Source organism: Camelus dromedarius, chromosome 7 (genome assembly GCF_036321535.1).
Source record: "Camelus dromedarius isolate mCamDro1 chromosome 7, mCamDro1.pat, whole genome shotgun sequence".
Lineage (NCBI taxonomy): Eukaryota > Metazoa > Chordata > Mammalia > Artiodactyla > Camelidae > Camelus > Camelus dromedarius.
In genome coordinates, this window is record NC_087442.1 from 61,193,250 (window position 1) to 61,210,423 (window position 17,174).

The following is a 17,174-nucleotide window of genomic DNA, read 5'->3' on the forward strand; positions in this document are numbered from 1 at the left end:
AGTTTTATCTTGCCATCTTGGATATTTACATTGAATAATCTAACAGTTAATATTTAATGTGCATAGCATGGTGGCTTAAGAATTTGGAAAAGTTGAGGACCAAAGTTGCATTTTTAAGATGCTTTTGGCTGTTATTCTAAGCCTATGGCATTTTTTCTTTTAAGGTAGATGAACATGGTATGTGAACAGATATAAACAAATTTATTGATGGGCTTTTTGTACACTGCTTTTTGCATCCATTCCTTTCATATGTGGTAACAGCAGGCTATCTTGGGGGGTGGAGGAAGTCCCCCTGACCGCCACAAATTGTATGCAGCAGCATAGGTAGAACTGTCAATCAAGGCTCCTTGCTCTCCCCTAACAATAGATAAGTTCTTGACCTGAGCCAGACATGAAGGAGGGACCCTTCTCTCTTGAGCAGTGACTCACAGATGGAGAAGCAGTTGGCACCCAGCAGAGAGTCAGCCTGCTGATCAAGCTGCCTGAGCTCTTCTGCTTCTTGTTCCCTCCTGGCCTGTTTCATCCACCTTCTTTAACTCAGTGAGCCACGCCGTACCTGCCAGTTTTGTTCTTCGCCCCTCCCAACACACACATCTGGTTCTGTCTTACGTGAACCAGAGTCACTTTCTTTTGTTGGCTGTGCCTCATCCGAACACATTCATTTAGGTTCACATGACACAGAACTAAAACCTGAGAGGTACAATGTTACGAACTGCATTTAAATAATAAAAACTGTTCAAAACTGGCACAAATAGTTTTTCTGTATTTCAGTGCATATATGTATATATTTTCCAGGTTTGTCTCATCTAAACTGCAAATACTTCTGTAACACGAATATCCTGTGTTTGTAGGGAGAGATGTTATCCAAATGGTTTCATCTGTATTGATGTTAACCCAGCATTCTAACACTGTCTATTTGGCCGGAGAGAAGTCCTCTCCAGTCCTCTGATACTTATTTAAACTGTATAACTTCTCTTAGCTAAGGTTGATTCAGGCAAACACCACTGAAATAGGAGTAAACAGTAAACAAACACAGCCACTTTATCGTAACAGGTGAAAACCTTGTAGTTTGTTAATAGCACCTTCCTGTAATATCCAGTATGTGCAAATTAATTTTTTTTCTCTAGTTTTCCACTGAGAGCTTTTTCTTTTTAAACTATAAAATTGGGGGGAGGGTGTCAAGGGGGCTGAAATGTGAAAAAGGATCCTTTTTAAGAAACAGTAATAGATTCTATTTACAGTGCTTATTATTACGAACATCACCTAAATCAGCCCTCACTCCAGCCCAAAGCTCAGGCATTATCTCTGTTATTTGGTGATAAAAAACTGAGGCTCAGAGAGGAAAATGAACTTGCCTGGGGTCACCCCTTATTTATGAAGGAACAGAGCTGAAAGTTGAACCAAGGTATATCTGTCAGCACAGCTCATGCTTTTTACCCACTACACTATTTAATTTCTATAACAGATCCTATCCTCTGTTCATCAGTCCATGAAAAAATATCTACAGGGTGCAAGAAAAAATTGGATACAATTTGTTACACAAAATAGCTTTTTAAAACCAACTCAGATAAGAGTCTTGGGTAGGTTGTATTTGAAGAAAATAAAATGATGTTTTATATATATATATATATATATGTGTGTGTGTGTGTGTGTGTGTATATATATATATACATAATATAAATATATATATATATATATATATATATGTATCTCACAAATTCCAATCTCTGCTTTCTTACCCTACTCAGAATCCTAGAACTCTTAAGTTCAATGTATAATACTTATGGTTACTAAAGAGACAGGTTCAGAGTTCCCTTTAACAGTAAAATTTGAAGGAAAAAAACCCCACAAATAAAAAAAAAACTTTAAGCATTAAAAAAGTGAAAGAAAAGTACCACAATTTTATCTAGTGCTTATCACAAACCCTGATGTGAGAAATGGGCTTTATGCGTAGAAATTTCCAGAAACCAGCTTGCACAATGGGGCTTAGTGGAGAATATGGATAGTGGGTGTAGGGGACAGTGTTCTAAAGCAAGAATATAGATTCATGCTACATAGGAAAGGAATTTCCTCTAAAAACTAGGTTGAATGAGAATCCAAACCCAGCGTCTATTAGGCTGCCTTCTATGGGGTGTGATTTTCAGAATGGAGATCTTGGACCAGCAGAGTCGGCATCACCTGGGAACTTGTTAGACATGAAAATTCTCTGGCAACTTTAGACTTAACTGGATTAGAAACTCTAGGAGCAAAGCCCAGCAGCCTTCGTTTTAATAAGCTCTCCGGGTGATTCTGGTGCATGCTCGAATTTGTAAACCACTGTGCTTAGAGGTTCAAACTGGTTCTGCAGTCTGGATTTCAAGCAGAATCACGTGGGTCCCTGCTGTCAGATGAGATTCAATGGAGCTTTTCATGAAGGAAGAAGGAACACTAAATAGTGCAGATTTTACTTCATCTTTAATGTCTCCCTGGGATTTCAACAAGGGGGTCTCAAACGACTGTCTAACAGATGTAGCAAATGTGAATCTCACTCTGTACTTGGGAGTGTGAGAAATATTATGACTCTTCTGTTCAAGATACCAAGTTGCCAGGGAATCCAATTGGAGGCAATCTTAGAACCTCTTCTCACCATTGTTTTAAGAGGATCTTTGATTGAAATGGGTGAGAATTAATTCTAGAAAACCTGGAAGTATCAGGAAGTCATCTTGGATTTTCAGTCCATATTGGTTACACTGAGAAATCGACTGTGTCAGCCAGGAGGCCCATTTAGTTCTGGTGAGTCTGACGTTCTGCAGTGAGCTTGGGGTCCCACACCATGGCTGAGCCTGGGAAGCTCTGTTCTAGAGTCCAGCCCCTCCAGGAAAACCATGCAGACGTGCTATTTGAGGTCTTGTCAGTACCCCTAGGAGATTTCAGGAGGCTGAGAGTAAGTTCCCACAACCTCGGGGGCTACGGCTTCCGTTCTCTTCCCATTCTGAAGAAACTTACTTCTCTAGGTAGGTCCCCTCAAAAACACTCTCTACCAAGACATCTAGCAGATTGCATCAAGGGCCTCAGGTTTCAAAAAACACTAGAATAGGAATTGTCTTTAGACCCAGCCCCTGCTTTCTAATTTCTAAAAGCCTCAAGCATTTACTGGTTCAATGAAAGAAAGGATGTGATGATGGCCCCTGAGCCAGTGGTTTCTGTATGCTGCTGGTCATAACTGGCCTGACTGGAGTTCACAGCTTGGTAATCTCTCTCTAAACATTAAGAAAGATAAACTTTATACCTCAGTTTTATTTATTGAGCATCTGCTGAGTGACAGTGTGCTAGAAGCTTTCTACACTTTCTCGTGTTTACTTTCCCAGAATAGCCCTATGAGTTTAAGTACAAGTTTGAGTACTTGAAGTAGCTAGCCCCAAATCATAGACTTTTTAGGTGGAGGAAAAGGGGCCATGAGTCAGCTACAGCTCTGTCTCCTCTCCCCAGAACCTCACAGAGATGTGGCTCTGTCCCCGCACCACACTACCTCTCGCCCCACCCTTCTGAGGGCAACCAACCAAGAGAATTCACTTTTGGATCAACTGTCTGAAGTGCATGAATCCAGCCAAAGCCACACCTTCTATGTGCCCCCTGGGAAGTAAACAAAATGACAAACCAGTAATATTTTAGATTAAACATCTCCTTCGTGGTATTTGCTTTCTAGTCCTGCCCAGCGTAATGAGCACATCCTGGAGAAATAAAGAGTATTATCACCTGGAACAAACTTGGAAGTTCAATGTGTTCTTCCGAAGTGTGAAGCGGGGGCACCAGGTTGCATTCAGACAATACATCCTAATTAACTGGCTGCCCAAGGGTCCAGACCAAAGAGGCTGTGAATTTTGAAGTAACTATTCAAGAGGGCTTAAAAAGGAAGAACAAGGCTAATATAATAATTTCTTATTAATAGTAATCTTAGCATAAGTATCAGGCTCTGTGCTAAATATTCCAAATAGCATCATAGAGCTCTCAGAACCTTGACGAAGTTGTTTTCTCCTCCCCAGTTACATCAGCTGTGAGATAGGGATTATAGTATCATCTCCATCACAGCATCACTGTGAGGACTAAATGAATGAATACTTGTCCAATGCTCAGGAGTGGAGCTCGTACATAATAGACACTTAATAAGTGTTGGTTATCATTTCCTCCCTTTTACATATGAGAAAACCATGGCTTAGCCATGCTGAACAAAGTTTTCCAAAGCGGCCAGGTAAGCGTGAGAGTGGGTTGGAGCCTCTCTGATTCTGGGAGCACCGATGTAAACACCAGCATGCTCCAGCTTCCCTTTGCTTTCTTTCAAAAGCCAGACCCCTCCCCACCTCCCCTCAAAAGTGCTCTGGGTCCTCTTAGACCCGATTACCTTTGCCTACTTAAAAATTTAGAAAGGCCATGAATTGAGAGAGAGAGAGAGAAGTTTATTGTCAAGAGTGTTAACAGGAATCAAGATAAAACTTTTCTGTGAGAGCCATTGACACTTTCATTAAGCACCGACCTACCCACTGAAAAGTCCTTTGATGGATGTCTTGGCTGTGGTTCCTGCAGAAGCCACCCACCTACCTGCTACAGTAATGTAATCAGGTAACCTTTGTCTGGAACAAGCTCCGGGCTGGTGGATGTTCAAACACAAACAAAAGGAAATGACTTTTTGATTGGCATAGCTGTTTTGTGGATTGGCCTCACTGATAAAATCAGTCAAAACAAATCAGTTTATGCACCAATACATACTTAGAAAGATTGTGTTTGGGAATTTCATGGCAGATATGATCTCTTCTGCTTTTGCTTTTAAAGTCCTTGGTGTCATCTATCTCACGATAAGGGGGGGTGTTAAGAAAGAGTCAACTATACTTCTCGATTTTTAATTACATAAGACCACACTGGGAATCTGTTAAAAAGCAGCTTCCTGGGCCTTAGGAGCAGAAATTCTGATTCAAAAGGTTTAGAGTCAAGCCAAAGATATATATATATGTGTATTTTTTTAATTTAAAAAAATTTTTTAAAGATAGTGGCAGAGGTGTTCCTGGGCCTTTGACAAATCAGGAGATGAAAAAAGTGGTTGACAGTGTTATTACATTAATAAAAATGAACCCTTAAAATGTGCATTTTACATAACTTTTTTGAAGTGAATGACTTAATATATAGTCTTAGGTAAATGAATATTCCTAGGGGCAAGCACTAAACTTTGTATTTTTTATTTATTTACTTATTTATTTATATCATTTTTAAAACTTTTTTTAACATTTGTTATTGAGTGATAGTCATTTTACGATGTTGTGTCAAATTCCAGTGCAGAGCACAAATTTTCAGTTATACATGAACATACATATATTCATTGTCACTTTTTTTTTCCTGTGAGCTACCACAAGATCTTGTATATATTTCCCTGTGCTATACAGTATAATCTTGTTTATCTATTCTACATTTTGAAATCCCAGTCTATCCCTTCCCACCCCTCTCCCCCTTGGCAACTGCAAGTTTGTATTCTATGTCTATGAGTCTGTTTCTGTTTTGTATTTATGTTTTTTTTCTTTTTAGATTCCACATATGAGCAATCTCATATGGTATTTTTCTTTCTCTTTCTGGCTTACCTCACTTAGAATGACATTCTCCAGGAACATCCATGTTGCTGCCAATGGTGTTATGTTGTCAGTTTTTATGGCTGAATAGTATTCCATTGTATAAATATACCACTTCATCTTTATCAAGTCATCTGTTGATGGACATTTAGGCTGTTTCCATGTCTTGGCTATTGTAAATAGTGCTGCTATGAACATTGAGGTGCAGGTGTCATTTTGAAGTAGGGTTTCTTCTGGATATATGCCTAGGAGCGGGATTCCTGGGTCATACGGTTAAGTCTATTCCTAGTCTTTTGAGGAATCTCCATACTGTTTTCCACAGTGGCTGCACCAAACTGCATTCCCACCAGCAGTGTAGGAGGGTTTCCTTTTCTCCACAGCCTCTCCAACATTTGTCATTTGTGGATTTTTGAATGATGGCCATTCTGACTGGTGTGAGGTGATACCTCATTGTAGTTTTGATTTGCGTTTCTCTGATAATTAGTGATATTGGACATTTTTTCATGTGCCTATTGACCATTTGTATTTCTTCCTTGGAGAATTGCTTGTTTAGGTATTCTGCCCATTTTTGGATTGGGTTGTTTGTTTTTTTCTTAAGTCGTATGAGCTGCTTATATATTCTGGAGATCAAGCCTTTGTTGGTTTCATTTGCAAAAATTTTCTCCCATTCTGTAGGTTGTCGTTTTGTTTTACTTATGGTTTCCTTGGCTGTGCAGAAGCTTGTAAGTTTAATTAGGTCCCATTTGTTTATTCTTGCTTTTATTTCTATTGCTGGGGTAGACTGCCCTAGAAGAACATTTTTGAGATGTATGTCAGACAATGTTTTGTCCATATTTTCTTTTAGGAGGTTTATTGTATCTTGTCTTATGTTTAAGTCTTTGATCCATTTTGGGTTTACTTTTGTGTGTGGTGTAAGGGAGTGTTCTAGCTTCATTGCTTTACATGCTGCTGTCCAGTTTTCCCAACACCATTTGCTGAAGAGACTGTCTTTATTCCATTGTATATTCTTGCTTCCTTTGTCGAATATCAGTTGACCAAAAGTTTGTGGGTTCATTTCTGAGCTCTCTATTCTGTTCCATTAGTCCATATGTCTGTTTTTGTACCAATACCATGCTGTTTAGATTACCATAGCTCTGTAGTATTGTCTGAAGTCTGGGAGAGTTATTCCTCCAGCCTCTTTCTTTTTCTTCAGTAATATTTTGGCAATTCTAGGTCTTTTGTGGTTCCATATAAATTTTATCATGATTTGTTCTAGTTCTGTGAACTATGTCCTGGGTAATTTGATAGGGATTGCATTAAATCTACAGATTGCCTTGGGCAGTATGACCATTTTAACAATATTGATTCTTCCAATCCAGGAGCATGGGATATCTTTCCATTTTTAAAATTCTTCTTTAATTTCCTTCATCAATGGTTTATAGTTTCCTGTGTATAATTCTTTCCCCTCCTTGGTTAGATTTATTCCTAGGTATTTTATTACTTTGGGTGCTATTTTAAAGGGGATTGTTTCTTTGCTTTCTTTTTCTGTGGATTCATCATTAGTGTAAAGAATATGCAACTGATATTTGAACATTAACCTTGTAACCTGCTACCTTGCTGAATTCTTCGATTATTTCTAGTAGTTTTTGTGCGGACCTTTTAGGGTTTTCTATATATAGCATCATGTCATCTGCATATAGTGACACTTTTACCTCTTCTTTTCCAATTTGGATCCCTTTTATTTCTCTCTCTTGCCTAAATGCTGTGGCTAGGACTTACAAGACTTTGTTGAATAGGAGTGGTGATAGTGGGCAGCCTTGTCTTGTCCCAGATTTTAGTGGGAAGCTTTTGAGTTTTTTACCGTTGAGTGCTATGCTGGCTGTAGGTTTGTCATATGTAGCTTCTATTATGTTCAGCACCCCTCTATACCCACTTTGGTGAGAGTTTTTATCATAAATGGGTGTTGAATTTTATCAAATGCTTTTTCTGCATCTATTGAGATGATCATGTGGTTTTTGTCCTTTCTCTTGTTGATGTGATGTATTACATTGATTGATTTGTGTATGTTGAACCACCCTTGTGTCCCTGGGATGAACCCCACTTGATCATGATGTATAATCTTTTTTATGTGCTGTTGAATTCTATTTGCTAATATTCTGGTAAGGATTTTTACATCTCTGTTCATCAGTGATATTGGTCTGTAATTCTCTTTTTTGGTGGTGTCTTTGCCTGGTTTTGGTATGCACTAAACTTTATATTCCGGTGTTTGGTACCTGGTGAGTGCTAGGTGTTGCTGAATGAGTGAAGAATGGATAAATGGTGAGCTTAAGGTCTTGCCTCATTTCAGTGTCCTTGGTTTGCTTTGCATTCAGTAAATAATCATTAAAGATTTCATATTTGCACAAATGGTATAAGTGAAGGTATCCTTGAACAAACTACTCTTTAAATAGTCTCCAAATTATAAACTCCCAGCTTGGGCACATTCTGACCCATCAACCACTTGGGAGGCAGAAGGCTATCTCCACTGCATAGGGTCGGCTTCCCCGCCACCCTATAGTGCCACTTCACTCCCACACTGCAGCCCCCCTCAGAGACCAGACAGCCCGGACAGCAGAGCAGCAGCTAAACCCCTGACCCCAAACTCTATACAATTCCAGAGTCTCCAGCAGTCCTTTGACTGGTCCTCTAACCTTTTCACCTTTACTCCACCAGAAATCCTGGGAGACCTGGCTGGTCCCCTCTTGTGCCCTCTTGTCCTACTCATAGATTTACTAGGTACCTTGTAGGTTAGTAATTCAAGATAGCCTAACTCCTTAACATTGCTTTTACTCAGCTTCAGCGAACTGAGGAAAAGAGAGTCAACTGAAGGCTCTTTCCAGGCCTGGTTCCCAACGCAGGAGCCACATCCGGGGCAAAGTCTGTGTTCTCAGGGTCGACCCCTTCCCAGCCTTCAGGACTGCATCATGATGAAAGATGCAGTGAAGGAATTAACTCCGGAGAAGCAAACCTGAGTGCAAGTCTGTGATAAAACACTCTGGTCTCCTAGTCTCCCTCCTTTTAACTTATAGCTAAATGGCTTTGTGTAATTTTAGGGGGTAAGAGCAGAGAGGAAAGGGGGCCATCTAGGTAGGTATGCATAAGGTTTTCACTACCTGTCTCAAATTTATGACAACACTAGCGGGTAGAATGGAGTGTCTTCTTTTTAAGTATGAGTAAGCAAAACCTCAGAGACCTCAGACAGCTTTCCCCAAACAACATTGTTCTCGAGAAGCTGAGGTGAGTTTGAATCCCAGCCTGACATGACAGCATGTGCTTTCCATTCTCAAACACTTCCTCCCCAGTGGCAGCAAAGAATAAGTAAGAAGCCTGTGGGATGCTGGGGATATGCACCAAAGAGACTCCCTGTCTTAGTTCTTGTGTTTTAAGTTTATGTATCTTTTGCATTTTCACAATATAGATGCTTGAGACTGAAGGCGAAAGAAATGATTATTTCCTCAAAACGTCAAGTAAGATGACACTCCAGGAAGATGAGCCACACTTTTAATACCTCCAGCAGATTCGAGGTGAATGTCACTCCAGGGTTGCTGATTTATCTTTACTGTCCCAACCTACAAGTGATCTCAAGTTGGAACTGAAACTTTGGGCCAAGGAGTATCAGGAAGAAGGACTCCAGCTCCAGTACTTCAACATCAGATCCTCACTTTGGAAGACGTGCTCACATCTCATTCAACAGGTCAGTTCATCCAGTTATCTTTGGATGACCTTATCTCCTGTGACACTCAGGTCTTATCCATTGTTACTCCTGAATTCAGAATTCACTGTGATAAAGTCTTCTTAGAGACTAGAATTAAGAAAATGGTTAATTTTCTTAGGTATAAATACATAATATATCATAATGTTTCCACTGACCCATCAGCTCTAGACTTCCCGAAGTCAAAGGTAGAAAAGTGGAAGAGGGAAAGAATTAGTGTAAAATGCTCAGTAAGATACTATACCACAAAGGGAAAGCAGATGTCTCCTTCTGCTTGTGAATTGTCAGGTCTCACTTCCTAAGTGCAGTACAGTAGAACATTACTTTTAAATGAAGAGCGTATTTTTTGCGTGTTTTTATTTTTTTCTGCAGTCAACATGAGGATGCAGGGTTTTTTTTCTTTTGAGTTAGTGTTTTCATTTCATTTGGATAAATACCCAGAAGTGGAGTCACTGGATCATATGGTAGTTCTGTTTTTAGTTTTTTGAGGAACCTCAACCCTGTTTTCCATAGTGGCTGCACCAATTTACATTCCTACCAACAGCACGACAGGGTTCTCTTTTCTGTGCATCCTCACCAGCACTTGTTATTTCTTGTCTTTTTGGTAATAGCCATTCTAACAGGTGTGAGGGGATATCTCATTGAGGTTTTGATTTGCACTTTCCTGATAAGGTGAGGATGAACACTTTTTCATGTACTATTGGCGATGTGTATATCTTCTTTGAAAAAATATTCATATTCTCAGCCCATTTTTTAATAGGATTGTTTTGGGGTTTTTTTTGGTATTGAGTTATATGCATTGAAGAGCATATATTTTTATAAAACAAGGTTTAAAAGTACTTGGCCTTTCATATAACACTCATTGTCTGGGCCCCATGTCCCTGCATCACAGCCTAGAAATGGTGTCCAGGAAAAAAGCCGTAAATACATGGGACTCGCCTTGTGGGGTAAGTCAAGGTTTGTGGCTCTGCTTTGACTCTAGTCCTGTCACTGATTTTATAAGATTTCTACAGATTTTATAGCTGTTTAAAGTGGGATGGTAAGTCTGGTACCACTGACTCATCATGGCTGAAACCATAAGTTTGCTTATATGATCTTGGAGTAACACACACAAAAACTTGTTATTTTAAAATTACCATTTATTGCTAGACTTTTGACAGAGGAAAACCTCAGGGGTAGTATAAGCATTTCATAGATTTTTTCTGAGGATTTATCGATTTAATTAAAATCTTATTTGGGAACAGTCAACTGACTTGAAACATCACAGTGAATGATTATAAAATGAAGGCTAACAGACCAAAATAAGCCTAGGTGATCATTATTCCTGAAAGCTTCCATGTAATTGAGTTTTTGAAGATTCAGAATCATTGTCCTATGTAAACGGTGTTGACCTTGGCAAGTTTATTTTACCAAAAGTTAACTTGGATTTAATAGACCACTTTCAGGATATATGATCATAATTTCTTTGAGTCAATAATGTCCCATGTGCCAACTGGAAATTAAGAACTTCCATAAAACATATCCGATCACTATCTTCCAACTAGATTAAATTCTTGGAGAGAATTCTCCTACTGCCTAATTCATATGCCTTCCTGTCCACCTAGGAGCAGAGGGGTTACCCCTTCACCTTGGCAATTCACAGAGGAATCCTACTCCCTTCTCTATCTTACCTTCTTTCCAAAACAATCTTAGGCATCTTGAAATAAATCTTCGGCATCTTGAAATAAAGACAAATGTTAGAGAGTCATTTAGATATGAATTAGAGATCAACCACTTTTTAGAAACATCACCAGTAGAATGTATTTGTAAGGAAATGCCAACATTTTAGCAGATCATCCTGGCTTGTACTGTTAAACATTTAGGTGAGAAAATTGCTGAGAAATATGGTCAGCGGGTAGCACTTCCATCATGGTGATACTGACTTGGACTTAGATATTTCAAGAACCATAAGCTTCAGCTTCTATATATTCCTTAACATTAACCCTTCCCCAGTTAGCTGTGTGCTTGTGATCTGAAAGAATCTATTTCCTGTTCCTTTCAAGAAGCTTTTTTCTGTGTATCTGTATCTATGTAGATGTAGGCATCACATCTGGATCGGCAGAAGGTTATATGGACTGGGGCGGAACATCATAGCTATTACAATATGCTTCCCTTGTGGAGCCTAGCCTGGGAGTAACTCACCTGGGGTTGGGAACAAATACTCTGATCACATGTTACATTAGCATGTCTAGGGTATAACCAATGCCTGTGATCGGAGTTTTATGATCTCATTGAGAAGCAATATAGAAAACCAAGTTTCTCTTTCTACCTGAATCCCAAATTGCTGTGTTAAGTGTCACATCAAAATAGATTTTAGGCTACTTAAAATTTATATTCAAAATAACAGTCCTTTATCTCTCTTTTTTTTTTTTTTTTTTTTTCTCAGTATTTCTTCTGACACTTCCCCCAAAGCATATATCTATCTAAAAAAAGGCAGCCCCAGCCAGGGTTGGGTGGGGTTGAGTGCTGAGTTGCTGGAAGAGAGGAAACTTGAGAGATATTCACCACTAGTGGAAATGATTCCTTTTTCTGGGCTGGCCAGCAGGAGTTCTGGTTCTCACTGTTAGCTGCAGGGAGAACAATCATCATAGGGCACTTGGGTTGAATGTGTTGGAGAGTAAAAACTAAACAGAGTGAGTGAGCCGCTGTTCAGTGTATGACCTTGAGCCACTCACTCAAATGCAGGGGCTTGGTTTCTTCATGTGCAAATGAGGCCTCATCTTAGAGGTCCTTCCAGCTGTAACGTTCCACATTCAAAACTTGAATCTGTATATTCAATATACATTCTGAGGGGAATTCATTTTTCAGATACTATGTCAAGGACAAAGAATAATGGCTAAGTTTTTTTTTAAGCATAAATACCTAAAATTATCTCATTTTATACTTGGTCAAATCAGTCCATCTCCACAGTCAACACACGTGTGCATGCAATGCATGCACACACACTCACACGAATATGCACATACCCATGATAAATCGTCTACATCAGTAATAAACATGACTAGGTTGAAGTGTATTAATACTGAGGGGTCCCAAGTGGTTTAATTAAAAACCTGACTAAGAAAATCAACACACAGTAATACAATTAGCATTCTTCAACTTACATGCCTACCCTTTTAAGGGAAAGCTAACATTGTCAGTTTTTTAAAATAAATTAGAAAGAAATAATCAGTAAAAAATAGAAGGTGAATGTAGGTTAGTGTGTTCATTTTATTAAAATTTGATGAGACATAGACTTAGGACTTATGTACTTTTCTGTTTATCTATTTTAATAAAAAGTTTAAACATTTTGTTAAGTGCTGGAACTCAGACTGCATCTTAATTACATCGATCAATAATAAGATTTCTGTTCAGAGGCCATTGAAAAATCAGCTGTATCACAAAATCAGATTCTATAAAGAACTTGCGACACTCCTATTTGGATAGATGTGAGTAGGCTACAGATAATGCAGTCGAGCAGTGAAATTACTTGCTTGCAACTGGTAATTATGTTTCATAGGCAAAATTATGCTGAGAAACTTTGGACCTCTCTATTGGAAACATGAACATTAAAAAACTTGCAAAGATTTCCACCAAAAATTCGCATCATATACCATATTGCAAAGCCACTATGATACTTTAGCTTCACTAAAATGATGATGTTTTGGTACTAACTCAAACGAAGAAAAAAATTAGGATTGAACACACCTTGGGCTGGGTCCATGGCAAATTAAAGAGCCTCTCTGTTGGATAGCTTCTCTTTTTTTAAAGGAGGCTTGGAGAGGGGGAAGAGATCCATAAGTCATGTTTTAGGCACTGCTGCTTGCTTCAGAGGGACCTTCTACCAGGAGCAAAATCTCTTGTTATTTTCAGTAGGGAGCATAGACAGTGGAACATTATGCCCATGTACTTTTGAGCCAGTCTGGGAGGGCTATCTAACTTGGAAGTTACCATCAGTATGCACTATTTAAAATTATAGCTCTAGGATGCATTTAATACGGGTCAAACATACCCATTTCTCAGGGTCCTTTGGCCAGTGGCATCCAGACCAGTTTGAGGACTTGGGGTCATCTCTGCAGCCAGCAGGAGAGGCACTATTGCCCCAGCCTGTGAGGGAGCTTCAGCTCTTCATCCTCTCTGTTTCTAAGTGTAGAGCAGTAGCTGCTTTGGATTGTCGTGTGAATGGCAAGAGACTGCCTGAGGGTAACTGGGCAATAAACCATGCCTGAGCGCGCAGCAGCAGTGTTAATCACATCTCAAACTTGTGCTGGGAAATAAGAGGTGAGACTGATGGACTTGATGTCCTGAAAGTGAGCTGACATTTTCCGAGACCTGAGGTCTCATTTCCCCCTCTTGGCTGGTGAGATGTCCAGAGAGGCATCTCTCTGGTGGCTGTTTCATTTGATAAGTGCCTTCACAGGAAGTATAATATGCATGCAAGGGCTTCTTGTAAATAGAATGAGTTAGCAAATGATATCACAATGCAACAGCTTTTATTATGTTTTCCCTGAACAGTAAGGAGGAACTGGCATCTATTATTACACGCATTGTATGGACGAGAAAACTGAGGGTAAGAGAAATTGACTCAGTGAGACATCACAAGCCACAAAAAAAGACACTAATTGAAGAGACGATGAATTCGCATAGAGCAGAGGTTCACATAGGTAGCAAGATGGTCCTTCAAGTTAGAAGTTAGAGGACTTTCAAAGCCGAGCCAAAGAATTGAAAGCTTATTTTTAAAGTAACGGAAATCTCTGAATGCAATTTGATGAAGAATGACATAGCAGTATTTAATGGGGATTGGTCTTATAGCAAAGAACAAGATTGGGAGAGAGAAATTACAGCCTGTATAATAATAAAAACTGGCAGGTAAATACTCTCTGAGCAGTTACTATGTTCTGAACCCTCCACTATGGACTTCATACGTATCACTTCCTTGTAAAATAAAAGGGAAGTGACATTAACTCCATTATATGAATAAAAAAATCATTGGCAAAAGGCTTTGCAATGTCACCTGTAACTAGGTAGCAAAGCCTGGATTTAATCCACATCTACAGCTTTCCAGTGGTCATACTCTAATCTCCATAGTGTATTCCTACAAAGAGGTGGTGAAGTTGGCCTTGAGTAGCAACCACTTTAAGCCAAGACATTGTCATCATCATTATCTGCCTAGACTATTGGAGGAACTTTCTACCACTGTTTCTGTTTTTACCTCTGATATTAAGTATCTATTACTGTGTAACAAATTGTCCCAGCTTTTACTTTCTGAGAGTCAAGAGTCGGGGAGTCACTAAGCTGGCTTGTTCTGGCTTTGAGTTATCAGGATGTTGTCAGGGGCTATAATCAACTGGAGGCTTGAGTGAGGCTGAAGGATTTGTTCCCAGCTTTGGCTCCTTCACACAGCTATTGGCAGGAGTTCCCGGTTTCTTGCCAGAAGGTCTTAGTTCCTTACAACATGACAGCTGGCTTCCATGATTAGAGTGTGGTGGGAGCCACTCTGCCTTTCTTGACCTAGCCTTAGACGTTATGCACTTTCCCTTCCATTACGTCCTGTTCATTCGGAGTGAGTCACTAAGCCCACCCACACTCAAGGGAAGGAGAATTAAGCTCCATTTCCTGAAGCAAGGGATATCAAAGAATTTGTAGACATAATTTAAAACCACCACACTCCCCTCTTTGATTCTATACACCGCAGTCATAATTGTTTACAAACAAATATGTTTGCATCTCTAGTCTTAATAATCTTTCAGTGGTATCTCACTGACTTGAAGATTAAAACCCAATGTCCCTGGTCCTACTTGATGTGTCCAGTTCCTCCCCCATTCCCTCCATTGTCATCTCCCATTTCTTCCTGGCTCTCTTGTCTTCTGGCCAAACGCTCTTGCTTTCAAATTCCTTTTGATGTGGGGCCCTTGCACATGCTGTTCCTGGAACCCAGAATGATCATCGTCTTGCTGTCACTGATTCATCATTCAGTTCTTGGTTCAAAGGCTACTTCTTTAGGAGAGCCTCTCTGACTCATTAGCCTTTATCAGCTACCCAGCTACAGTTCTTGTTACAGCCTGTACTTTTCATTTGTGGGGCTGGTCACAATTTATGACTATTTATTCATCTAACTATTTTGTTATGGCTGTAAGAGTCTCTGTTTTGTTCACCGTTGAATCCTAGTGCATGATACAGGGTCTGCACAGTAAATATCTGAACTGAATAGGTTACTAGGAAAGAAAGATGAATTGATAGAACAGAGACAACCTCTGTTTTGAGATCCACATTAGAAGAGGTAAGCCAATACATCTGTACAGCTAATTTTAAATAAAGACCAAAAGAAAAACATGCCACAAATGTGCATAAAATGGGATAAACCAATGATGGGGATGCCAGCAGGGGAAAGCATAATTACAGGAAGACAAAGAGGAGATAGATGGAAGTAGGACTCTGCTGCTGGGTCCTGGGTCTGCCGGGTCATTAAAGAGATACAGTCCTGATCTTCATTGCACTGAACAGTCTTGGTTCTGAAATTTTAGAATCTATCTGTACTTCAAGGTTGCTCTGCAGGAGGAGCCTCAGTATTTTAGAAGCTTTATTCTGATGTTTTGCCCCATCATCTGCTTGCAGCTCCATAATCTACAGACTGATTTAAAAGATGCACATATGGTGGTCTCTGAGCTGTCACCCGTGGACAGCACCTAAAAAGCATCACTTCCCCAGTCTCATCCTCTTTGGTAATATGCCAAGGGTGAGATTCCTGGATTAGAACCATTTTAGGTTTGAGGGTGTTTTTTTGCAGTAGGAAGAGACATCTAGGTGAGGGCTGGAAATGGTTCACTGCTAACCCTTGTGTTGGCAAACCCTTTGCATTCACAGGGACTAAGATGCCTGCCTTTCAGAGAGTCCGTTCACAGAGCATCACAAGTGAGAAACAAAAATAGCTTGTTGGGAAATGAGTTCAGTCCCAGCCGCGCATCTCTGAGCCTGGAGGGAGGACAAACAAAGCCGCCACTGAGAATAAAAGCAAGTTCAGTGTTTCTCTCATTATGGTTTCTCTTGCTCCAGCCTCTTAAAACCTCTCCTATTGTATCCAGGCCTGAAAGCGTCTAGTGATCTGACTGAGCCTTTCTAATTGGGTGCTTGCAGTTCATCTTATTTTTCATTAAAAAAATAAGCTCATCAGCCCTAGAGCCTCAGGGGTCCACAGGGAACATGTTTATAGAGAAGTTTTTGTGTTTATTAGCATCACACAAAGCCCATTACACAAAAGCCTCAGCAACTCGCCCAGCCTCAGCAAGCTTCCAAATGTGAAGCTGTCAACAACCCGAAGTCATTGCTAGTGTCAGGCCCACAGGGCCCTGCAAAGGCTGTCCTTTCACTCAGCCTAGATTATTTGAGTCAGAGGATCTTGAAGGGGACCTCCCTCCAGAAAGTCACAGCCATTCATTTTGGGTTGAGGCTGCAGGAGACATTTCCTTCAAAGTAAAAAATTACGAAGCACCTACTAACCTACTGATGTGTCGGGTGTGCTAGTGATGTAAAAATGCTGGTGTGTGGATGTTCTCTTAATACCCACAATAACTTACGAGGTATGGGAGAGTCTCTTGTCATACAGATGAAGTCACTGAGATACAGAAAGATGAATGACTTGCGCCAGGTCATACAAATAAGAGGAGTCAAAATGTTGGGGGGGTGGGGAGCAAAAGCAGGTCTGTCTAATCTTGAAGACACTATTCCACCTACCAGAATGTATAAACACTTAATAACAATGATGGTTTGCACAACAGCCCCTTTGAGAGTCTCATACCAAACTAGGGCAGAATTAATACAAGGAGGACAAAGGGCCA

At 39.9% G+C, this 17,174-nt stretch overlaps 1 protein-coding gene across 1 annotated transcript in view; it reads left to right on the top strand.

Moving 5' to 3' along the window:
- BET1 (Bet1 golgi vesicular membrane trafficking protein) overlaps window positions 1-17,174 on the top strand; it is an 81,990-nt gene that overhangs the window by 10,910 nt on the left and 53,906 nt on the right. Inside the window, exon 3 of the mRNA XM_031454914.2 lies at window positions 9,028-9,303. The gene's annotated coding sequence lies outside the window, so the exon portion shown is untranslated. The remainder of the gene's footprint in view (window positions 1-9,027; window positions 9,304-17,174) is intronic.